Genomic DNA, 25,210 nt, shown 5'->3' with positions numbered 1-25,210 from the left:
CTCTCTCTCTCAGTGTCTAACTCTACCTGTCAAATAAGTTAAAAAAAAATTAATAAAAGGGAAGCTTCACATCAGGAGGCTGCCCAGTGGGGGAAGTGCCTTCTTCAACCTTGGGGCTGAGGTCTCCCATCTCACCCGTCAGGGTCTCACGAAGTTCTGCTTCTCTTTGTCCACTCAAGCTCCTTTGTTGAAGAGAGAGAGATTACATGTCCCTTAGACTCTGAAAGAGTTCACCGTGTAGCTGGGGAAGAGAGGAAAAGGCATCTTCTGCAAGGGTCTTGGAGGCCACACCCACGAGAATCTTCCCTTTCTGTTTATTGGGCACTGACAGGGGAGGGGTCCAGTGCTGCTGGACCCTGGCACAAGATCCCGCTCTGCACTTCACCTTGGTCCTGTCTCCTAATCTCTCCCAGGGGCAGTTTCCATGTCTGCATCATGCATAACACCTGAGCCTTGAGGAACTTGGTAAGTCGAAATAAGACTTAATTTAGACTGGGCTAGTGTGCGGGCAGGATTCTAGTCCCATTATGAAAGTACTAGATAGGCCTCCGAGCCCTTTCTGCCTGTGTCTTCTGGGAGCCTAAGGCCACTTTCACAGACCTCATGGCGTATGGTCTCGTGGCCACCAGATGGCAGTGTCTTTTGGGTTTGGCCACAGGAAAGTTTCAGGCAATTTCTGAGTGCTCTAGGAAGACAGGCTGGAGGACATTTTTTCCATTTTTGGTTTGCCCAAAGAGCCCTGGTTCAGACTGGCTGGTGTACTTGGAAAGCCCAAGGGTGGAGCCACTGATGCGTCTTAGGGCGAGTGGTCCTTGGAGGAGTTGCTTTCTTTTGAGCCTTCTTGGCACCCCCCCCCCCCCCCCCCGCCCAGCTGGAATCTGTTTCCAGTTGAGGTTCCTGGTTCTGTTCTTGGTGGTGGGGGCGCCCAGAGAGGGAGGGATACTCCTGTGTGTCAGGAGCTCAGCTGGCTGTCCGTCGAGCAGAGGGCACACGACAGAGGACAGGTCGGGTGGGCAGCCGATGTGTCCACATAGTCAACAGCCTCCAGCACCTGGCCCCAACCTCCCCCACCCCTCACTGCAGCCAGACTGCTCCCCAGGTGCCTCTGGAAACGGAACAGTCTGCTCCCCCAGCCTCCCTCCCATCTCTTTGTCTCTGGGTAGAAATTCCTTTCCCTGCCTTACATACCACAGCCTCCATGAACCCTCTCAACAACTGGAAGTAATTTGTTTCTCCTCTTGGCCTGCAAAGCATTTATCTCGCAAGCTTCAGTGTTGTGGCAAAGCCTTTGTCCACGTGTATTTCCTACCCTCAAGGATACGCCACGTGTCTCTCCTCCCCACATGGAGCAGGCACTTAGGGCATATTACATGGGCGTTTTATGTAGTGTGTCCTGCTGTCACACTGCTGCCACTCCATCTGCACCTGGGCTTCCTAAGACAGTGGGAGAGGACTGACCTGGTTCAGTAGGTATTTGCTGAGTTAATCCTACAGAAGAAGTGATTGTCGGATTTAATCCTTTTTGCTGGTTTGTATTTTTGTCAAAATATCCTTGGTTATGAGTATAGCAGCCTGAAGCCACCCGTGGTGTGTTCCCGAAACTGTCCATTGTGTCTGCAGCCACCACAGGTGGCAAAGCCCACCATCTCTGCCTTCATTGATCCACCCAGCCACCCTATGGCCATAGCCTGGGTTTGTCCTGTACCAAGGGTCACTCTGCCTCTGAGGCAGAGTTGGAGTGCAGTAGGACTTCGAGCTGGACTTGGGCAGGCTCCATTCCACAAGGTGGTGTGGGCCACACAGGGTGTGCTGGCCAGGCTCAGCCCCTCTGTGTGCTGAGTGAGCTCAAGCAAGTCTTTGAGTTTCCTTCCTTCCTTCCTTCCATCCTTCCTTGCTTCCTTCCTTATTTTCATTTTATTTGAAAGGTAGACACACACACACACACACACACATAGATGAGACTAAGACAGGGAGAGAAAGATCTTGCATCTGCTGGTTCATTTCCTAAATTCCTGTAACAGCTGTGGCTAGACCAGGCCAAAGCCAGGAGTTTAGGATTCCATCTGGGTCTCCTATGTGGGTGGCAGAGATTTAGAACTGGGGTCATCATCTGCTGCCTCCCAGGGTGCACATTCCCACGAAACTGGAATTGAGAGCAGAGTTTGGATTCGAACCCAGAGACTCTGAAATGGCATCTTAACCTTTGTGCCAAATGCACACTCCATGAATTTCTTTTTCAACAGCTTTTTTTTGTATGTATGTAATTTCATAATCAACTGCATTTATTTAGAGTATGTAATTTTTAATGATTGTGTCTTATACAAACCCATTCACCCACAAACTCTTAAACCATCCCCAGAGTCAACATAGTGACTACATCCATCACCCCAAAAAGTTCCTTGTGTCCTTGATAATCCTCCTGCTCTCTGAGTAACCAGTAATCTGCTTTCTGTCACTGTCAATTAGTTTGCATTTTCTAGAATATTATATAAATATAATCACTGTGTTATTCATTTTTTCTTTATGAGTTCAATTAGCATGATTGCTCTCAAATTCATCAATGTATCATTTTTATTTATTTATTTATTTATTTATTTATTTTTGACAGGCAGAGTGGATAGTGAGAGAGAGAGACAGAGAGAAAGGTCTTCCTTTGCCGTTGGTTCACCCTCCAATGGCCGCCGCGGCTGGTGCGCTGCGGCTGGCGCACTGCGCTGATCCGGTGGCAGGAGCCAGGAGCCAGGTGCTTCTCCTGGTCTCCCATGGGGTGCAGGGCCCAAGCACTTGGGCCATCCTCCACTGCACTCCCTGGCCACAGCAGAGAGCTGGCCTGGAAGAGGGGCAACCGGGACAGAATCCGGCGCCCCGACCGGGACTAGAACCCCGTGTGCCGGCGCCGCAAGGCGGAGGATTAGCCTAGTGAGCCGCGGCGCCGGCCCATTTTTATTTTTTAAGATTTATTTATTTGAAAGAGTTACAGAGGGAGAAACACATACAAAGGGAGAGAGAGAGAGAGAGAAAGTGAGTGAGAGAGCAAGCTTCCATCTGCTGATTCACTCCCAAGATGGCCACAATGACTGCGGCTGGGCCAGACTGAAGCTAGGAGCTTCATCTGGGTCTCCCACGTGGGTGACCCACACACTTGAGTCATCTTCCATTGCTTTTCCCAGGCCATTAGCAGGGAGCTGGATTGGAAAAGGAGCAGCTGGGACCCGAACTGGCACCCATGTAAAATGCCAGCACTCTAGGCAGCAGCCTTACCTGCTATGCCATAGCACCGGCCCGGATTAATTTCTTTTTATCACTGGGTAGTAACTGCAGTCATCCTTCCCCCGACCCCCATCCTCGGAGGATATGTTCCAAGGCCTCCAGCAGTTCCCTGAAACCGCAGGTAGTTGTGAACAGTTATACACAGGCACTGCAGTACTGTGGCAGTCTAGCAGCTGAGTGTCTACTAAGTAACTCAAGGGCAGGCAGTGCGTACAGTGTGGGTATGCTAAATACAGGGGTCATTTCCATTCCATGTGGGATGGAGCATGGTGGCACTAGATGGAATCATTCCGTGCAGGATGAGGTACAATTTAATTCTTTTAAAGTATATTCTGTTTTATTTAGAAAAAGAGAGACAGAGCTCCCATTCATTAGTTCCCTTCCCAAACACTGACAAGTGCCAGGGCTGGGTCAGGCTGTAGCCAGGAGGCTGGAACTCCATCTGGGTGTCTCATGTGGTTGGTAGAGGCCCAGGTACTTGGGCCATCTTCCACCACCTTCCCAGGCACGTTAGCAGGGAGCTGGATCAGAAGCAGAGCAGCCGGGACTTGAAGTGTCACTCTGATAGGGTCCATGCGTTGCAAGCAGTGGCTTAATCCAGTGCGCCACAACACCCGCCTTGGGTAAAATCACTCAATAATGGTGTCTACTGTGACCATTGAGAATGAAATCAGATTGTCATGTGCCTGATTCCTGACCATGGCAGTCCTACAAACAAAGCTTTTTGTTTGAACAGAGTTTCACAATTATACCATCTGAAAGTTCGACAACTGAAGTTTGAAAAACTTCAAATCTAGGTCCTTCCAACCCTGGGAGACTAGGAGAAGTAAAAATGGAATATGAAGGGTTGTGCTGTGGGGGAGGGGAATTGTCATGCAGGTCACCACCCTCTCTGTGGCATTCCCCTTTAATTAGGGCCAGTCTCTTAAAAAGCCCAGGTCTGTAATTTCTTGGGTGTGTTCATCAGACCTGATTTTAGGTTGCCATGTCTTTAAGGGACTGTGGCCACTTAGCGTAAGAGGACAAGTGTTCTAATCTGCGTCCTAAGAGGCACAAGTCTACATGTCCCTGGGCGAACCTCAGGACCACTGACTGCAGCCTTGAAGCGAAATGTGAAACAATATAAAGAAAAGCCTGGAGAGGTAGGGCTCCCCAACACCATTGTACGCTCATCGGACGCTCCTTGGAGCCTCAGCCTTTTTAGCTCCATACATCCCCAAGGCCCAGGAGCAGGCTGCATGTTGGAGAAGAACACAGCCCCCTGTGGACAGACTGCAGTTGCCAGCCCTGTGAGCTGGGCAGGTTGCTTACTGTGCAGAACCTCCGTTTTTTTGACAGTGAAGTAGGAATGTAGAGCATATTCTTAGAGTGGAGTGAGAGGACGCATGCCCGCAGAGGCCACGGTTGGGCTCCTGTGACTCATCCCAGAGATGGATGAGACCTGGCTGATCACCCGGCCCCTGCTTCTGGCAGGTGGTCCTCAGGCCTCGGCCTGAGAAGGTGCGGGACAAGCAGCTTGTCCTGCCCTGGACAGCTCTGCCGGAGGTAGTCCTACATTGAGCCCACTCTGATCCATGTGGCCTTCCTCACGCCTGGAGCTGGGTTTGTCCTGACACATGGGGTATCCATGAGCCCTTCCTTCTGGTGGCTTCTTAGAAGTCTGTGCTTTTTCTCTCATACACAGATTTGGACTACCCACAAGGAAAATCCCAGGTTCCGTCCCTTGGTCATTCCTCAAGGACGTTCTGAGCTGTCAGGCCCACCTGGTCACCAGCTTCTTGGTAGATCCCTTTTGGAGAGTGGGAGCTGGGAAAACGGAAAAGGAAGGGCTGAGCCATTCTGGGCAGGACTGAGCCTAAGCCAGCTCCCAGGGTTCCTGGCTGAGCATCTGAAGACATCAGTCTGTTCTTACCTGGTACACGTGGCTCCAGGTGGCACCTGCCTCCCAGGTGATGGTGTAAAGCACCTGCCTTCTCAGTTTCACACACTTTTTTTTTTTTTTTTTTCAAAAAAATTTTGAAAGATTTTATTTATTTATTTGAGAGGTAGAGTTGCAGACAGTGAGAGAGACAGAGAGACAAAGAGAAAGGTCTTCCTTCCTTGGTTCACTCCCCAAATGGCTGCTACGGCTGGCGCTGCGCCAATCCGAAACCAGGAGCCAGGTGTTTCTTCCTGGTCTCTCATGCGGGTGCAGGGCCCAAGCACCTGGGCCATCCTCCACTGCCCTCCCGGGCTACAGCAGAGAGCTGGACTGGAAGAGGAGCAACCGGGACTAGAACCTGGCGCCCATATGGGATGTCAGTGCCACAGGCAGAGGATTAACCAAGTGAGCCCCGGTGCTGGCCCCATTTTTTTTTTTTTTCCAATTTTTAAGAATTTATAAGTGCTGAACAAATTTCCTGTTTTCATATACACAGAGTGAGTTTTTCACACTCTTGAGACTGTGTCCCTGGCTCTGACCACTTTATAAAAGGATTGAAGCTTGTGCAGCCAGGCTGCTCCCAGCATCAGGCCAGGCCCTTCCAGGGCCCAGTTTGGAAACAGCCTTCATGGAGGCAACTGTCCATGGCCAAATGACTGCTTTCTGCCCAAACAGAAGCTGTGGTCCCCCACCACATGCCCAGTAATTAGAGAGGCCAGAAAAGACATTGAGGTGGCTGGTGGGGCTGCAGGGCCAGGCTCAAGTCTATAAAAACTCCAGATCCCCCCCAGGGCTAAGATACCCTTCCTCAGGCCAAAGCCACAGAGAAAGTCAGCTGCCCCCAGAATTCTCGAGTGTCAGAACAGGACAGGCCTTTAGAAACAAAAGGTCTTACTGCCTCATTCATTGCTATTATTACTACTGGAAATGGGTAACTATTTCTATGATAATACAGGATAATTATTTAAAAATTAATATTTATGTAACATCCCCTCCCCCCCCTTCCACTAGTCCTTGTATAACTAAAAAGTCGTCCCTTGCTGTTTGGTGTGCAAGTATAAGTAAACGTGAATGGTGATGTGTGGTAGTGCCGCAAGCCTCAGGCTCCAGGGTTTGACTGTGTGGGTTCAAATCCTAGCTTCCTATCGCTGGCAAGTTATTAACCTATCTAGGCCACTGTTTCCCCATCAGTAAATTAAAGGTAATAGCATTTACATCGTAGGGTGGTTCTGAGGATTAAACTAGATAATCCATGAAAATCATTTGGCACAGTGTCTAGGATACTGTAAGTGCTCGATCAGTACTGTTTTATTAGTGATGTTGTATAATGTGCTTCTTTCACTAAGTAGTTTATGGATACATCTTCACATCAAATTTCATTTTCACTTCAGAGCAATATTTATCTTTTTCCAAAAAATTTACTTTGGGGGACAGGCGTTGTGGTGCAGCAGGTTAAGTTACTGCTAGGGACAACAGCATCACATATTGGAGTGCCTGGTATTGAGTCCTGTGTTTGCCCCTGCTTCCATCCAGCTCCCTGCTAATGCACACCCTAGAGGCAGCAAATAACGGCTCAAGTATTGGGTCTGTCACCCACGTGGGAGACCCGGGATAATTCCTGGCTCCTGGCTTCAGCTTGGCCCACCCCTGGTTTTTGTAGACATTCAGGGAGTGAACGAGCGGATGGAAGAGCAGCCTGTATATGGTTCTCTGATTTTTAAATCAGTAAAAATGAACAAATAATATTTTTAAAAATTTTTAGTAACTTTTTATTTTGGAATAATTGTAGATTTACAGAAAACTTGCAAAGAGTCCCAAGAGTTTCCACATAGCCCTCTCCCAGATTCTCATTTATCTACTGCACTGGTGCTCGTGCTCCTTGATACATTATTATCATATTATTATTAAAACTTCGGATGTCACCAGTTTTCCCATCAGTGTCCTTTCTCTGTCCCAGGATCCCATTCCAGGGCACACTGTTGCTTCTAGTCCTCAGGTCTCCAAACCTGCATCCGCTGTATGTTTTTCATGACTTTGCCAAGTGTTCTGTAGAATGTCCCACTGTCTGGACTTGACTGAGGTTTTTCTCATGATTATGCTGGAATTGGGGGAGGAATATACACACAGGGGTGCAGTGTCCTTCTTATCTCAGCCTCCCAGGGGTCCAGGAACTCAACAGGACTCATCCCAGGCAGTGCTAACTTACCACCTGGCTCAGGTGCTGTTTGCCAGGCTTCCTCTAATGGGAAGTTGCCATTTCCCCTTTTCTTACTCCATTCCCAGGATGCGAGTTTCTAGGTCCAGTTGCACTCAGAGGATATGGGAAATGAGCTACACCTCTTGGAGGGGGTGTCCACCTATAATATTCGAATTCTTCTAATACAATTTGTCCCTTCTTACCATTTTAAATGGATGAAAAATATTTAATGGCCAAAAAATCCTACTAATTTTAATGGCTAGAAAATATTCCATTGTGAGGACATGTCTTAATTTGCTTAGGTAACCTACAGAGAAGCACGTATGGGTCATGGCACTCCACTCAATCCTGACCTCTTTCCTGCGTGCTCTCCCCAGTGTGAGGCTGGATAGATGAACATCACACTCACCTGACTTCTTTGTAGCTAAGGTTCTCATTGAAAATTATGTTTCGTCAGTTAGACTCACTCCTGCTAGATTTGAAAGGTAGAAGTCAGAAAGGGCCACTGTCCCACGCATTTTGGCTCTTCTGGCCCAAGCATGCGATGTCAAGTTATTCCAGAGCTATGTTGCTGTGTCTGCTCACTAGTGTCATAGGTGGGGGGGGGGCGTCATGACTGTGGTGCTTAGAGCCCTTGGATCACAGCCAGGCAGTGCTGACTTGAATTGCCCCGACCAGCATCTCTGCAAGGTGTTTCTTCTTTGGTGCCCATTTCAACCGCATCGCTCTGAGGTTCGTTGCTGAAAGACCAGTCTCAGCCCCTTCCAGCCCTTACACTCTTTTGCAAGCATCTCAGGATGGTTTCTGAACTCAGGTGGTATCTATTTGCTACATCTGAGCTCGAACGGATACAGTTATTTAGGTTCTTTCCAGAATTTGTTAAAACACACCTATCCAAGTATCAGATATCCCAGCAATTCCAATGAGTACAATCCTGCAAGTGCAAATGTTGGAGTCCCTTCATTGTTTGTATGGATGAAGTGATGCAACAGAGAAGTGACGGAATAGAGAAGTGACGGAACTTGTCTGTGTTGACGTGGAAATGGGGGCAACCAGGGGATCTCTTTCCACTCATCCCTGCTGCTTTGTCATGGTCACTAAATACTCCAGGCCGAGAGTGCATCAGATGAAAAGGACCAATTCACATTCATCTAAATAACTTGTGAAAGAGACTGCTAGTTGCCTATTCAAAAGCATTTCATCCTTTTTCTTTAGTAATAGAATCCAGCTTATCACAATCTGAAAACAAACAAACAAACAAACAAACTACATTTCCTGGACTCTGTGCTCCTCAATGTGGCATATGACTAAGTTCTGGCCACTGAGATGCAAGGAGATTCCAGAGGGGCTCCGTAGTGAGGAGATGAAGTCAGAAAGCCCTTCCTTCTCTTCTCCTTTCTGCTGCCCAGAGTAAAGCTATAATGGGGGAAAATCAGTAGCCACATTCGGCCATGATATGACCTCAAGGATAGAGGCCATGGATTGAGGATGGTGCATGTGTCTTAGAAAATGATGGAACCCAACTATGAGCCAGCCCTGGCCTATCTTCCTCTATACTTTGCCTTTTTTTTTTTTTTTTTTTTTTTTTTTTGACAGGCAGAGTGGACAGTGAGACAGAGAGAGAGAAAGGTCTTCCTTTTGCCGTTGGTTCACCCTCCAATGGCCGCCGCAGCCTCCGAAGCCAGGAGCCGGGTGCTTCTCCTGGTCTCCCATGCGGGTGCAGGGCCCAAGCACCTGGGCCATCCTGCACTGCACTCCCAGGTCATAGCAGAGAGCTGGCCTGGAAGAGGGGCAACTGGGACAGAATCCGGTGCCCCAACCGGGACTAGAACCCAGTGTGCCGGCGCTGCAGGTGGAGGATTAGCCTATTGAGCCGCGGCGCCGGCCATTTTGCTTCTTTTTGAGAATGAAATAAGCATTATTTCTGACACAGCTACTGCTATTCTCTGCTTGCTGGTGTATACATTCAGCTAAACCCAGCGCTAAATTACCCACAAGTCCTTCCCTGGGTGGTCTCTTCCACCCTTGTCTTCATTTGCCCATAACACTGGACAACAGCTTGCAGCAGTTGCCCTCACTGGGTCCTGTTTTCTTGTGGGATCACAGACCACTTTAACTCTCTGGGTCTCAGTTTCTCCATCTGTAAAATGAAATGGTTAGTCTAAGAATTGGCAAACTGGAGCCTGAAGACCAAATCCAGTCATCACCTATTTTTATCAAGATTTATGGGAAACCAGTCATATTCATTCATTTACGTTTTATTTCTGGTTGCTTCCAAACCACAAGGGCTGAGGTGAACAGCTGAACCAGAGCCTGCAACATTTACTATTCTTTTTTTTTTTTTTTTTTTTTTTTTGACAGGCAGAGTGGACAGTGAGAGAGAGAGAGACAGAGAGAAAGGTCTTCCTTTTGCCGTTGGTTCACCCTCCAATGGCCGCTGCAGCCAGTGCGCTGCGGCCAGCGCATCGCACTGATCTGAAGGCAGGAGCCAGGTGCTTCTCCTGGTCTCCCATGCGGGTGCAGGGCCCAAGCACCTGGGCCATCCTCCACTGCACTCCCTGGCCACAGCAGAGAGCTGGCCTGGAAGAGGGGCAACTGGGATAGAATCCGGTGCCCCAACTGGGACTAGAATCCGGTGTGCTGGCGCCGCAAGGCGGAGGATTAGCCTAGTGAGCCATGGCGCTGGCCAACATTTACTATTCTGTCCTTTACCAATCCATGCTCTAGATCAGAGAAATCCAAGATCCAAGATGTTCAGATCAGAGCTGTGTTCCACAGAGACATGTTCCTTGGAGGAGCCTCACGACAAGGGAGAGCTGGTGGTGGGGTTCCAGGCCCCCAACACCTTTCTGCCAAAACTTTTCCTCATGTTTATTAAACTTAACTAGGTGATGGGGCTGGCTCCATGGTGTAGCGGGTAAAGCCACTGCCTACAGTGCTCCCATCCCATATGGGTGCCAGTTCTAGTCCCAGCTGCTCCACTTCCAATCCAGCTCTCTGCTATGGCCTGGGAAAGCAGTAGAAGATGGCCAAGTCCTTGGGCCCCTGCACCATGGGAGACCCGGAAGAATCTCCTGACTTCGGATCTGCGCAGCTCAGGCCGTTGCAGCCATCTGGGGAGTGAACCAGAAGATGGAAGACCTCTCTTTCTCTGCCTCTTCCTCTCTCTCTCTCTCTAACTCTGACTTTCAAAAAAAAATCTTTAAAAAAATTAAAGTTTTCCTTTACTTGAAGGGAGTTACAGTGGGTGGGGAGGAGGGGAGAGAGAGAGATCTTCCATCTGCTGCTTCACTCACTCCCCCAGTAGCCACAACAGCCCTGGGCTGAACCAGGCCAAAGTCAGGAGCCAGGAGCTTCACCAGGTCTCCCACGTGGGTAGCAGGGGCCCAAACACAATGGCCATCTTCTGCTGCTTTTCCCAGGCCATTAGCAGGGAGCTGGAGCAGAAGGAGGGCAGCTGTGACACGAAACAACTCTCACATGGGATGTCGGCATCTCAGGCAGCGGCTTTACCTGCTGTGCCACAGCATCAGCCCCCCACTTTGTCTTTTCTGATTGCTGTCCATGTAGACCTCTCCTGTTGAACTAGAGGCAGCCTCTCTGGGGAGTGGCTGCTTCTCTCCCTGCAGGATCCTTTCCAGGGTTACGAGAATCAATGTTCATATGCCAAACAATCCATATTTTAAGTCAGGTCATCCCAAACAATTCTCAAATTTTGAAGAAAATCAACCCAGCCTATAGACACATAGAGAAGAAGTGACAAACTTCATGTTATCATATGACTGAATCCCCCACTGCTCTGATCTTTAGGGGGAAAGGAAAGGGAGAGAGAGAAAAAGAATTTACAGAATAAGGCATACCTAGTGCCCCGTTTTTTTTTTTTTTAATATTTATTTATTTATTCGGAAGTCAGAGTTACGCAGAGAAGGAGAGGCAGAGAGAGAGAGAGAATCTTCTACCCGATGGTTCACTCCCCAGATGGCCACAATGGCTGGAGCTGCGCCAATCCAAAGCCAGGAGCCAGGAGTTTGTTCTGGGTCTCCCACATGGGTGCAGGGGCCCAAGGACTTGGGCCATCTTCTATTGCCTTCCCAGGCCATAGCAGTGTTGGGCACCAAAAAATATGTTGTGCCCAGATCGTTAGATCCTCGCAGAGACCCCCCAGAGAGTCGATCACACCGAACTGCAAAAGCAAGGTTTATTCGGGAGTACAAGCCGCGACAGGGACCCCATCCAACCAACCGGCACAGCGGAGGAAGAAGCGAGGCCCCAGTCTTTGTTTGGGAGAGTTTTTAAAGGAAAAAAGGGCTACATCAGCAGGAAAAAAAGAGTTACATACAGCACCGGAGCTTTGGGTACAGGGAGTTACAGTGGGGGCTTACAGAACTGGAGCTTTGGGTACAGGGAGTTACTTTGTTCAGCAATCTCTACTGTGCTGTCCTTGGTCTACAGAGCTAGCTGTCCCTGGTGATCTTTGATATCTCCAGAATGCCTGAATGCCTGCTTTTACAAGGACCCGGGTCTGCTATGGGAAACGGAGGCTGCTTTTTTTATTGTTTTAAAATGGAGTCACTTTGGTTCTTCAGCAGAGAGCTGGTTGGAAGTGGAGCAGCTGGGACTTGAACCAGCGCCCATGTGGGATGCCGGCACTGCAGGCCAGGGCATTAACCCACTGCGCCACAGTGCCAACCCCTAGCACCCTGTTTTGCACCTTGCCTTTCCCCCTACTTTTTACTGTATCTTGAGAAGATAATTTCATGATTCTTATCAGATATAGTTTTGCCCTTTTGTTAAAAATCCTGGTGAATATACTGGCTTATTAACACAGGCTAAAATTAATAATAATTTACTCAGTCTTTCTAAAACAAAGTGTTTATTTCTATGAAGGCGAGGGTGACCAACTCAGCCCCTTGGCCTGAGATCTTCCCAAGTGCAGCACAGGAAGTCCTCTGTCTCAGTTCTGGGCACACCAGGATGGTCGGTCACCATATTTAAGTTCCAAATAAATATCAGACAAGTTTGAACAGGAGGTGGTAAATTTTAACAAGGCAAATAGTGAGCTTAGTCTTTACCCTGAAGTGGAAAGGTTAACCAAATATTTTCCATATGAAATAGGATTATCTCAGAATTTTGGCTATTATTGTTGGAAGTGCCTCGGACTTTTAGCTGAATGGTATTCCATTGTATGGCTTCACCATAGTTTTACTAAACCTTTCCCTCCTGATGGACAGTTAGTTTCCTTCCAGTGTTTTGCTCTAACAATCAAGCCTGCCATAAATGTCTTTATTTATCTGTTCTATAAACTGGGAAGTTTTACGTAATAATTTGTTTTGAAAATAAGGTTTTCCTGCTAAAAACGAAACTCAGAAAGCCACAGGACTAAAGGTTCTTTCATCTTGGGACTTGTATGAGTCCCTTTTCCCTCAGGTGACTGACTGGGCCGAGGATGGCTTTAAAATGGGTTGGCTGCCAGGGCCCTGGGAAGGAAGCCCAGGCCAAGGGGAGAGGCTTCCTGGGGTGCATGAGGGAGAAAAACAGCCCAGCGCTGTGGTTCCCAGCTTGGAAGGGGTTGTTTATCAAGGCTGGTGGGAGAGAAGAGTTGGCCAGACTCTGAGGGGTCCAGCGTTGGCCGGGAGCAGGACTGAGAGACTGGAGCCATTCAGCTGTGTTCTAAAAGGGGCAGGGAAAGGAAGGGAAAACAGGTCCAGACACACACTGGGTGGCTGCTGGCTGGCCAGGGCTCTCGGTACAATAAGTCTGGTGCCAGGCTGTGGGGCCCAGCCAGTCTCCCCCCAGGAATCCACCCCAGAATGGTTTAGGTCAGTTCCGCAGTTGCTCCTTGGGGCTGTTAGGAATGGATTTTTACAGTTGGGGATAATTTAGTACTTTTCCAGAGAGACAGGCTACTTGGGCCAGAAAGGTGATTTTCCAGCCACACTGTCTGCTCCATGTGTATAAATGCATCCTCCATCCATCAAAGGGGCAGCAGTAGCACTCGCCAGACGTTTAATGCTGTTGGTGAAACACGAGGTGCCAAATCAGGAAAGTCTCAGCAGTGCTGGTCCGTCAAACCAAGCAAAGCTGCTTACCGTGGGAATCCTCTGGGCCCTCAACATGCTGACACTCTGCTTGGGAGTTTTCACACAGGAAATCAAGACTGCCTCCTCTTCCCCAAACTTTTACAGCTTGAAGCTTGAAACTTATTTACCAACCCAGAACATTTAATAACATCTTTGCTGATGTCGATTGCTAACTCTAATGTATAGGATAAGGCAGAAGCCAGCAGGCCTGCCCTTAAGTACTAAAAAAAAAATCTAGGACCAAGAGAGCTCGGTGGAATTTGGCCAACCATGGGAGAGCTCGTGGACACTGTCATGTCCTAGCAGGGGTAAGGAATGTTCAGACAGCAAGCCATACAAAGGCCATGGAATCGTTTGATCTGGCCCTACCAAGGCACCCACTGGTAGGACTGGAAATTCAGTAAGTCTACAACAGGCCAATTTTTAAGCTGACAATTTTGTGTGGCCCACAAATGATGTTATAAATATCCAGATGGCTCTTGGCAGAAGAAAGTTTCTTCACCCCTGTGAAAGCACAGCGGTCGTCTTTCCTGATATAAAGTGATCGGCTGTCATAAACATGAAAGTCTGAACTCATTGAAAGAGTGGAGTGAGATAGCAAGAAAGCGTGGGCTTGCTCCAGGTCCATCCCTGCATCATACTTCCGGTCTCCAGAGACTGGGTGTCGTCCCTAACCACAGTGCTCTCAGGGAGCCTCTGTGTGTCAGGCTTGGTGCACACAGGACAACGGGAGAGAGGCCCCAGTGTGGGGTTCAGAGGAGGCCTGGAAAGAACACATCATCAGATTGGCATCCACTTTGTGTGGCTCTGTGTCTGACTCCACCTTCCCTAATGCATTCCTTTGGGCTAAATTGCAAAGCCATCTGCAAAGAACCATTGCCAGGATCCCTGGCGGCCTCTTTCCCTTGACATCCATGTGGAAACAGCCAGGTCTGATGTTGGTTGGTAGAGGGTAGAACGCCTTGAACTAGAGGCTGCATTTCCAACTCTTTCCCATTCTCTAGTCATTGGACAAGGCTAGTGCCTTATATCTAGGGTGACTTCTCCTGAAATGAATTGGGAAATGAAATGTGAGGGAGTGAGGGAGAACCCAAGCCTAATGCACATTGCCAGTAATTCCCTGGTGGATCTCATTCTTTTGCTGGGGTGGGGGTGGGGCAGGCATTTGGCACATCAGTTAAGCCTCTGCTTGGGACTGCCTGGGTTCCAGATTCAGCTCTGTGCCCAATTCCAGCCTCCTGCTGATGCCCATCCTGGGTAGCTCAGTGGTTGGGTCCCTGCCACCACGTGGGAGACCTAGACAGAGTTCTGGGCTTGCTGGAGTGTGGGGAGTGAACCAGTAGATGAGATCTCTCTCTCTCTCTCTCTCTCTCTCTCTCTCTCTCTTCCTCCCTCCCTCCCTCCCTCCCTCCCTCCCTCCCTCTGTCAAATAAATAAATTTTCTTTTATTTTTTAAGCTTTTTATTTATTTATTTATTTATTTGAAAGGCAGAGTTCCAGAGAGGCAGAGACAGAAGGAAAGAGAAGGGAGAGGGACAGGGACAGGGAGGTCCTCCAGCTGCTGGCTCACTCCCCAATTGACTACAACAGCCAGAGCTGGGCCGATCCAAAGCCAGCAGCTAGGAGCTTTTTCTGGGTCTCCCACATGGGTACAGGGCCCCAAGCACTTGGGCCATCTTCCACTGCTTTCCCAGTCCATAGCAGAGAGCTGGATCAGAAGTGGAGCAGCCGGCACTTGAACCGGTGCCATATGGAAGGCTAGCACTACAGGCGGTAGCTTAAACCACTATGCCACAGTGCCAGTCCCATAAATAAATAAAAATTTAAAAAAAGAAAGTCCTTTCCAATGTATATATATATATATATATATATATATGCATATATGTGTGTATATATCAGACTGTCATGGTATATACCTTAAATATATATAATTTTTATTTTTTTTTCACAGTCAGAGTGGACAGTGAGAGAGACAGAGAGAAAGGTCCTTCTTTTCCACTGCTTCACCCCTCAACGGCCGCCACGGCTGGTGCACCACACTGATCCGAAGCCAGGAGCCAGGTGCTTCCTCCTGGTCTCCCATGCGGGTGCAGGGCCCAAGCACTTGGGCCATCCTCCACTGCCCTCCCAGGCCACAGCAGAGAGCTGGACTGGAAGGGGGCAACCTGGACTAGAACCCAGTGTGCCAGCGCCACAGGCAGAGAATTAGCCTAGTGAGCCGCGGCGCCGGCCTTGTTAATTATTTTTTAAAAAGAAAGTCTTTTTCCCTCTTTCTTCCCCTGTAAAATGGGAAAGGCAGACTGTCCCAGTTATTTGTCAGTTCTTTGACCAGAGGAAGCCTTCTGTCAAACCAAGTCTTAAGCAGCATCCCATGTAAAACAGATAAACGTGGCATTTGGCCAGAATGTTTTTAAGGGGATGTTCCGTCATCATAGCATGGGAGTGTTCACAAGTCAGGAAGGAGGCAGCTTTTAGGAGGCAGGGGAGAACTGTGATTGGGGCAGGACAATGGAACAGCTGCAGAACCCCGTGTCTTGACTTGGATGATGATTACGTGTGGGTTTTCCTTAGAATTAGCCAGTAAGTTATAAAAATAGTACCGTGCTAATGCCTCATAAAGTCATTCACGAGCTGTCGCTGTGGCACAGCAGGTTAAAGCCCCGGCCTACAATGCCAGCATCCCATATGGGTGCTGGTTCAAGACCCAGCTGCTCCACTTCTGATCCAGCTCTCTGCTATGGCCTGGGAAGGCAATAGAAGATGGCCCAAGTCCTTGGTCCCCTTCACCCATGTGGGAGACCTGGATGAAGCTCCTGGCTCCTGACTTTGGATCAGCTCAGCTGTGGCCATTGTGGTCATTTCGGGAGTGAACCTGCAGATGGAAGACCTCTCTCTCTCTCTCTCTCTCTCTGGCTATACTTCTCTCTGTATATCTTTTAAATAAACAAAATAAATTTAAAAAGTCAATCATTGAGGAACACAAACATGTCCGTTGGGTTTGGCACAAAATGACAAAAACCCCAAATATTAGGGTACTGCAAAAAGCTTGTAGGAGAATGGAATTAAAAGATTAAGTTTATTTTGGCACAAAATTTGAAAAAAATCTGTGTGAGGTTTTTTCATAATATACATTTTTCATGTATATTTCAACTGGATTTCAATTTTTTTTGCTACAAACATCTCTTTTTAAAAAAATTATTTATTTATTTATAAGTCAAAATTACAGTGAGAGAAGGAAAAACAGATCTTCCATCTGCTGTTTCACTCCCCCCTTGGCTGCAATGGCTGGGGCTGGGCCAGGCTGAAGCCAGGAGCCAGGAGCTTCTTCCAGGTCTCTCATGTGAGTTCAGGGGCCCAAGCATTTGGGACATCTCCATTGCTTTCCCAGGCACATTAGCAGGGACCTGGACTGGAAGTGGAGCAGCTGGGACTGGAGCCGACACCCATATGGAATGCCAGCACTGTAGACAGCAGCTTAACCTGCTGCACCAAAGCATTGCCCCCAAAATAAGCTTATCTTTAAAAAAAAAAAAGTCTTGTATTTATGATTTGAGAGGCAGACAGACAGGCAGGGAGCTCCCATTTGCTAGTTCATTGTGCAAAGCCCAGAAGCACCAGGGCTAGGCTGGGTTGAAACTGGGAACTGGGAACCCAATCCAGGTCTCCCATGTGGGTGGCAGGAACCCAATGACTTGAGCTGTCACCACTACCTCCAGAGTCCACATCAGTAAGAAACTGGACTCAGGAGTCAGAGAGGGGCATGAACCCTGGTACTCTGCTATGAAACATGGACATCCTAACTCGTGCCTTAACTGCTTGGCTAAATGCCTGTGCCAAACTTATCTTTTAATTACATTTTCCATGAACTTTCTGAAGTACTATTGCAGAGTCGCCTACATAAGACGAAAGTCTATATCTCTTCATGTAAATGAATTCTGCAGGTAGGCATTCCAGGGCACTTAGCTTAAGCAAGTAAGTAAAGGTGACTCAACGATACCCAGCACCCAAGTCTCTTTCACCCCGTGTCCGTCATCCCAGATGTGATGTTTCCAACTGAAAGCCCGAGTCGGCTCCTTGAGTTCTACCGCTGTGGCCGTATTAGAGCACAGGAAGAGGGATGAGAAGGGTGTGCTCCCTGTCTTCTAAAGAAGCCCCCAGAAGTCACACCCACAGCTTCCTCTTACATCCCATTAACCAAAACTTGACTGCATGGCCCTACCTAGCCATAAGGAAGCGTAGAAAACAGTCTTTAACCTGCAGTTTCCACAGCCAGGGAGAAAAGGAAAGGGTAGATTTAGGGGACAGCCCGCAGACTGTGCCACAGCGGCTTGGTGGATTTTGGCCTCTGATCTGTTGCAACATGAACTGTGGCTAATGTAGGCATCTTCGCTGTTTCTCAGTCACAATTTTAAACACAGCTGCAGGTATGCAACGTGAGATGAATGTTCATAGTTTTTTTTTTTTTTAATTTATCTATTTGAAAATTAGAGTTACACAGATAGAGAAGGAAAGGCAGAAAGAGAGAGATCTTCCATTCCACTGGTTCACTCTCCAATTGGCCACAACGGCTGGAGCTGCACTGATCTGAAGCCAGGAGACAGGTGTTTCTTCCAGGTCTCCCACGTGGGTGCAGGGGCCCAAGGACTTGGGCCATCTTCCACTGCTTTCCCAGGCCATAGCAGGGAACTGGATAAGAAATGGAACAGCCAGAACTTGAACCGATGCCCATATAGGATGCCAGCACTGTTAGGCAGTAGATTCACCCACTGTGCCACAGCATCAGCACTAATAGTTTTTGAAACTACAGAAATACTCACAGAATGTGACCCAGGAACTCCCTAAGAGCTTGCGCAGCTTTGCCATTCTAGAATTCTGTGGAGCTCCTGCCCCTGCTCATGAGCTTACTGAGGGCTTCCTCTCTCTCTGGAGACTGGCAGGGCCTTCTAGTTGCCTTTAGAACTAAGAACGGTGCTCATTGTTGGAGTCAGCACAGCCCCAGCCAAGTACCTTGAAAACTCTCTGTCATCAGCCTCCTCTTCCCTCTGGGCCTGGGAGTTCCCCCAAGGAGGTGTAGTTTATGGAGGCCTTGAAAACTCAGGGTTTCCAAGCAGCGCCTGCTTCTTAGCAGGGAGTGGCTCAGATGTTCCTTCCAGAGTCACAGAAATCCTCACGGGAGAAAGGTCGTGCTGCCCTTGACCCAGAGAGGCTGGGAGGTTTACTTGAAGTGCCCAGCAACCTAGAGCAGGGTGGAGCCTGGTACTGCTTGTCTGATGCTTTCCAAGGCATCATCATTGGGTGAATTTAAAACACTGGCTATATTCCAGGCTCTGTACCTGCATTATTTCGTTGAATTCTGTTAACCATGAGATACTTTCTTTCTCGAGTTTGTCATTTTTTTTAAAGATTTATTTATTATTTAAAAATGAGAGTTACAGATAGGGAAAGATGTGGTGGCGGGGGAGATCCTTCATCTCCCTAGATGGCTGCAATGGCTAGGGCTGGGCCAGACCAGAGCCAGGGGCATCTTTTAGGCTCCCATATAGGTGGCAGGGGCCCAAACACTTGAACCATCTTCTGTTGCTTTTCCCAGACCATTAGCAGGGAGCTAGATGGGAACTGGAGCAACTGGGATATGAACCAGCACCCAACTGGGATGCCAGCATTGCAAGTGGCAGCTTTACCTACTGTACCACAATGCCAGCCCCTCGTTTGTCATTTTGTAGGTAAGGAAACTGCCATCCAGATAAGTAAGTTGTCCAAGAACACATTGTTATTTGGAGTGGACCGTAGCTTGTATTCACACAGCACACTGGCAGAGCCTGTACTTTGACTTCTGTGCTGAGAGCAAATGCCTACCTGTGTGAGGAAGACGCTGCCTTGCACTGCTTTGTCTAGATGTCACACCCTTTGTCCCGATTTCATGACCCTCATCAATCTGTAGAAGCCTGGTTTAGTACCCTGGCCCTGAGGTGTATCAAACTGTAGGAGCCTGGTTTAGTACCCTGGCCCTGAGGTGTATCAACCTGTAGGAGCCTGGTTTAGTACCCTGGCCCTGAGGGGTAGATATAAAACTTTGCGCTGGTGCAGAAGCTGGACCTGCAGACAAGGTGTGCGTGGGTGGTACTGATATTTGCAAGAGCATTGACTCAGTCTGTCTGCTTATGGCCATCCAGCAGCACTATAGACTGATCCAGCGGAAATCTGCAAAGGTGCTGACCCTGCATAGGTGAGAACCTTGAAATGCTGTAGCTGGACTGGAGCAAGGCACTCCCTTAGGGATACAGGTGTCTCAAACAGCTACCTAACCCCGCGCCAAATGCTCACACCATTCCAATTAATTTTTTCAACCTCTTTTTTTTTTTTAAAGATTTATTTATTTGTTTGAAAGTCTGAGTTACACAGAGAGAGTAGAGGCAGAGAGAGAGAGAGAGAGAGAGAGAGAGAGAGAGAGATATCTTCCATCCGCTGGTTCACTCCTCAGTTGGCTGCAATGGCCAGAGCTGCGCCGCTTCAAAGCCAGGAGCCAGGAGCTAGGAGCTTCCTCTGGGTCTCCCACGTGGGTGCAGGGGCCCAAGGCCTTGGGCCATCTTCTACTACTTTCCTAAGCCATAGCAGAGAGGTAGATCAGAAGTGGAGCAGCTGGGTCTTGAACCAGCGCTGATATGGGATGCCGGCACTTGAGGCCAGGGCGTTAACCTGCTGCACTATAGTGCCGGCCCCATTTTTCAACCTTTTTAAAAGAATTATAGATTTTGCAACAATCATAAGCTGCATAAGAAGTTGAAAAGATAGTAAAACACACAGTTCCTATAAACCTCTTTTTCCTCAGTGGGTTTCATTTTACACAGTTCCTTCCTGGCTAATTCTTACTCGAGCCTATGAGTTAGTATGATCGTCACTGTTTGACTTATAAGCAAACTGAGTCCCAGAGAAATGAAACACATTGCTCAAGGCCCCCAGCAATTTGGCGCTGAGTCGGACTTAAATCCAGATCCTCCTGATTCCAGTGTTTGCTCCCGCTCCCATGAATTCTTTTTCTTCCCCAGTCCCCTCCCTGGCCCTGCACCGGGAAAGAGGAAAAGTCCTGAGAGGCCCAGCTCTGCAAAGAAAGCAGCTCTCCACAAGCCCCAGAGGCAGAAGGGCCCAATACCGTCTGCTCAGCTTGGAGGAGCCTCCCCACATAACTTGGCCACCGAGTCAGCAAAATTATTTGTGTGACCCAGACGGCAGCCCAGACACAGCGCCGCTCCTTTCTGAAGCCAGCAAACCTTCTGCACGCCCACGTTCCCCTCCGCCTGCCGTGACTCTCCTGCCCATTCTCAGGGGGACAGTGGCTGCCCTCTTGGTCTCATAGAGGGGAGAAGAAGCTCTACGGCTGCTGACTTCACGAGAGGTCCCCTCACAGTCAGAGAGTGGACTTCTGCGAAAGTGACAGAAAACCCAGCCCCAGCCAGTGTAAGCAAAAGGGGATTTACGGGCTCATGCAGAGGAAACGCGCAGAAGTAGGGCTGTGCATCACATGTACCACAAAAACCCGGTTGCAGCTCTTTCAGTCTCCCTCTGCAAGCAGTGTGGCCCCCGCGATGTGTGACGGGCTGAGATCCCATCAGACAGCCTTGCTTTAAGGAGCGCATTCCCCTGGACACTGCTTCGTCCCAAGTCTGCCAGCCAAGGAGGAGGAAGAGGGGAAGAGGGCAAAGTCTCCCTCCTTTCAGAGCTTTCCCAGAAGAGCCACACACTGATTTCTGCTTAGAAATCACTGGGGAAACCACGTCACATGGCCTCCATGCCTTGTGAGGGGGGAAGCTGAGTATTTGGGGCTGGAGGTGGAACTCCCTGAGCAGAACCAGGTCTGCTGATATGGGCAGACCAGAATGTAAACAGCAGTGTCTGCTCCAGGGGCCCAGGCCACAGTTCCAGGGCCGGTTTCTCTGGTGCTCTCTGTCTCTCTCTGTCTCTCTTGCTCTCGCTTTCACTCTCTCTCTGTCTCACTTTGCTTCTCTTGCTCTCTCTCTCTCTCTCTCTCTCTCACACACACACACACATGCATGCACTCCTTTCTTGTCTTTATTTATTTATTTTGACAGATAGAGATAGACAGTGAGAGAGAAAGGTCTTCCTTCGATTGGTTCACCCCACAAATGGCCGCCACCGCCAGCGCTGCACCAATCTGAAGCCAGGAGCCAGATGCTTCCTCCTGGTCTCCCATGTGGGTGCAGGTGCCCAAGCACTTGGGCCATCCTCCACTGCCTTCCCGGGCCACAGCAGAGAGCTGGACTGGAAGTGGAGCAACCGGGACTAGAACCCGGCGCCCATACGGGATGCCAGCGCCGCAGGCAGAGGATTAGCCAAGTGAGCCACGGCACCGGCCCCCTCTCTTGTCTTTATTGTTCAGTCTTATGCCCATCTCTTTCTTTGTCTCTGTCTCTCTGTCTCTCTGTGTCTCTCGCTCTGTCTCACTCTTTGTCTCGCATGCTCTCTCTCTTTCTCTCTCACACACACATGCACGAGCATGCACTCCTGTCTTGTCTTTATTGCTAGTCTTATGCCTGTCTCTTTCTTTGTCTTTTCTCTGTCCTCTCTGTCTCTGTGAGCGTCTCTTCCTGTCTCTTGCTTTCTCTTCACTCTGCCCTTCTGCATCGTGGCTTCATGTCCATGTAACCTCCCCTGTGGTCTTCAGAAGGCTGCTGCTTCTCTGATCTTGCATCATTCCTACTCGGGCTGGGAGGAACCCGCCAGATTGTCTGTTGCAGCTGCAACATTCCATCCCATGTCCATGCTGGGAGAGTTACTGTGGCCCCAGGGAACGGGATGGACTAGCCTGGTCACTTGTGCTTTTTCTGAGCAGGTCTGAGGGTGCAGATCAGGATGTTGCCCAAGAAGAAAATCAGAGCATGATTCTCAAAAAAAAACAAAAATGGTGCTGGTGGTCCCAAATCAGACCAGACGAATCATAAACCAGTGTCTACTGCTGAATCTTAAGCAGGATCATGCTCAAAGGCTTCTAAATCACTGAAGATCAACTAGATCTTCCCAAATATTGGATTATAGTGTCATGTTTTAGGGGTGGGCCTTGTGGCATTACCAGCTAAGCCACTTCTTTTGACACCCACATTCCTTATCAGAGCGCTGGTTCAAGTCCCTGCTGCTTTGCTTTCCACTCAGCTCCCTGCTAATGCCTCTGGGGAAGGCAGCAGATGATAGCTCAACTGCTTGGGCCCCTGCCATCCGTATGGGAGACCCAGATGGAGTTCCCAGCTCCTGGCTTCGGCCTGGCCCCCATCTAGCTATCACAGCCATTTGGGAAGTGAACCAGCGGACTGAAGATCTATCACTCTCTCTCTCTGTCTCTGCTTCTCTGTATGTCACTCTGCTTTTCGAGTAAATAAATAAATATAAAAACAATATGTTTTAAATATATATAGATACATTTACATACATTTAAAGTAAGTTTTAAAACGTAAAATAGTATTTTTAAAACATTAAAATTGGTAAAACACTACTTGTAACTAGTTTTACAATGGGATTTGTATATACATTCACTTGCATTCGGAGCTGTATTCCTAGGGTGTGACCAAGGTCCCAGGCTAGTACCTATCACTTCATTGTTAAGTGTTTTGAGTTTGAATGTCTTTAGATAGGGTAGCTACTCTCCAGCTCCCTGTGCTCATCCTTGGGTATGAAACTGGGCTACTTCACCAAATCCTAACACCTGGCCGTGGTTGTTTAGTGCAGTGCTTGGGACCACTTGGGGTGTCCGCATCCCATACTGGAGTGCCTGAAATCAGGCTCTGAGTCTACAGACCCCGGCTACCTGCTAATGTGCGCCCTAGGAGGAAGCTTAAGTACTTAGGTCCTAGCTGCCTAAATGGGAAACCCAAATGAGTTCCTGGCTCTGTGCTTTGGCCTGACCCAGCCTCAGCTGTTTATGGACATTTGGAGAATGAACCAGTGCTGTTCTCTGTACCTTTCTCTCTGACTCTCTGCCTTTCAATACATAAACATAAAATAAATAAACATTTTTAAAATATTTACATCTTCCTTGGATCAGGCAGTATTCATTAAAATTGCGGGAGAAAAACCAAGGGTGGGCAAGTGCTCGTACGGAGAATAACCACTGAAGTATGAATCAAGCCTGAGTTGCGTGAAGGATTTTGGTGGAAGCTGAGGACAGGTGATGGAATGTTTTGGAAGTGAGCTGAGATTCTGGTTTTGACCACAAAGGAGATGGGAAGCCACTAAATGTTGTATTTTCAGGGAGATTCTAGGGAGTGCCTCTTTGAAACCAAGGATAAAACAATTTGTTCTGGAGAATGAGTACAGGTTAAAACGAGGCAGACAAGGATGGCCTTGCTTGGTCCTGATGGCGAGAAGGGCTGAGTGTGCCTGCCAAAAGAGTTTGGGAAAGTCTTTAAGAGAAACAAGGGTCAACTCCATCCAGCATCTGGGCTCTGGTTTTCATGGCTGTTCATACTCTAAATGAAGGTCATAAATAAAATTTGGATTCTTGGGGCTTCTAAGCAAAGCTGCTAGGGCCGTTGAACTCTGAGAATGACTCACGGGCCGTGTGGTAAATGACCGGAGCCAAGGTTAAGTTTGCTGTGTTTGATGGGAAGGATGAAAGCAGTGCCAGAGGTGATCAGCAAGGTCACTCTCGGGGGAGCCTGGGAAAGCTAGGAAGTGGCGTCCTGAGTCTGGTAAGCTGATTGAGCAGATAAGAGCTAATGAAACGCCTGCTGTTTCTTGAGCACCCACGTGGGAGACCTGGGTGAAAGCTCCTGGCTCCTGGCTTTGGCCTGACCCAGTGCTGGCTGTTTCAGCAGTCTGGGAAGTGAACCAGCAGATGGAAGATCCCTCTCTCTCTGTCTCTCTCACAGTCTCTCTCCATAATTCTGCCTTTCAAAATAAAAAAAAATAAAATGCTAAAAAAATTTTATTAATTGTATTTATTTGAGGGAAAGTAAGAGAGAGAGAGAGAGAGAGAGAGAGAGAGAGAGATCGAGATCCCATCCGCTGGTTTTCTACCCAATACCCATAGCTAAGGATGAACTAGTCTGAAGCTAGGAGCTGGGAACCCAGTCCAGGTCTCCAGGTGGGTGGCAGGGACTCAAGTACTTGAGCCATCACCTGCTACATCCCAGGGTGCACATTAGCAACAAGCTGGAACAAGGAGTGGGACTAGGACTCACAAGCAAACACTCCTATATGAGATGTGGACGTCCCAAGCCATGTCTTTACTACCATGCCAAACACCCACCCCACGGGACTTATTTATATGTCAGGCATTGGGCTAAATATTTTACATAAATTCTCTGTCCCTGAATTTTCTCACTGCTCTATGTGGATAGGTGCTCTAATCCCATTCTGTGGGGGTGGGAGGTGAAATCAAGAGACATTAAAACAGTTTTTTTTTTGACTGATTTCTACCTATGGATGAGTTGAAAAGTACAACTGGAATTTTTAAATGTTATTTTCCTCCTGCTTACAGTGAGTCAGAAAGTCACGGCCCGGTGCATTTTAGCCTCAGTCCATTGCTCCTTCCTCACCGGGGTCTTCCCCCTGCAGGAGCACCTCTCCCAGGCTTGCACCTGTGTGTGAGAAGAATGGCTGTGCCCACCACTGCTTCAGGGACAGGAACGTCCCACAGCCTGGCCAATCCACACATTGTGTTCTCGGGTCAGGGAGACAGCAGCTGTTCTGCCAGCTGCTCTAAAACACAGATGGTCTGGGGAGGAAGGGTCA

The 25,210-nt window shown here is 48.6% G+C and overlaps 2 long non-coding RNA genes across 2 annotated transcripts; one reads left to right on the top strand and one right to left on the bottom strand.

Annotated features, from left to right (window-relative positions):
• Positions 1-361: 361 nt before the first annotated feature.
• On the top strand, positions 362-23,535 carry LOC149126121 (uncharacterized). The gene is made up of 2 exons (XR_016235375.1): positions 362-465; positions 20,515-23,535. It is a non-coding gene; the product is annotated as an uncharacterized LOC149126121 (long non-coding RNA).
• Positions 19,820-21,128, bottom strand: LOC149126122 (uncharacterized). Its single transcript, XR_016235374.1, has 2 exons — positions 20,994-21,128; positions 19,820-20,069 (listed from the first exon to the last, which is right to left on the bottom strand). It is a non-coding gene; the product is annotated as an uncharacterized LOC149126122 (long non-coding RNA).
• Positions 23,536-25,210: the final 1,675 nt, after the last annotated feature.

Source organism: Oryctolagus cuniculus, chromosome 6 (assembly GCF_051225735.1).
Source record: "Oryctolagus cuniculus isolate XC-2025 breed Fujian yellow rabbit chromosome 6, ASM5122573v1, whole genome shotgun sequence".
NCBI lineage: Eukaryota > Metazoa > Chordata > Mammalia > Lagomorpha > Leporidae > Oryctolagus > Oryctolagus cuniculus.
Note: the sequence above shows the minus strand (reverse complement) of the source record. Positions and strands in the feature narration are given on the sequence as shown.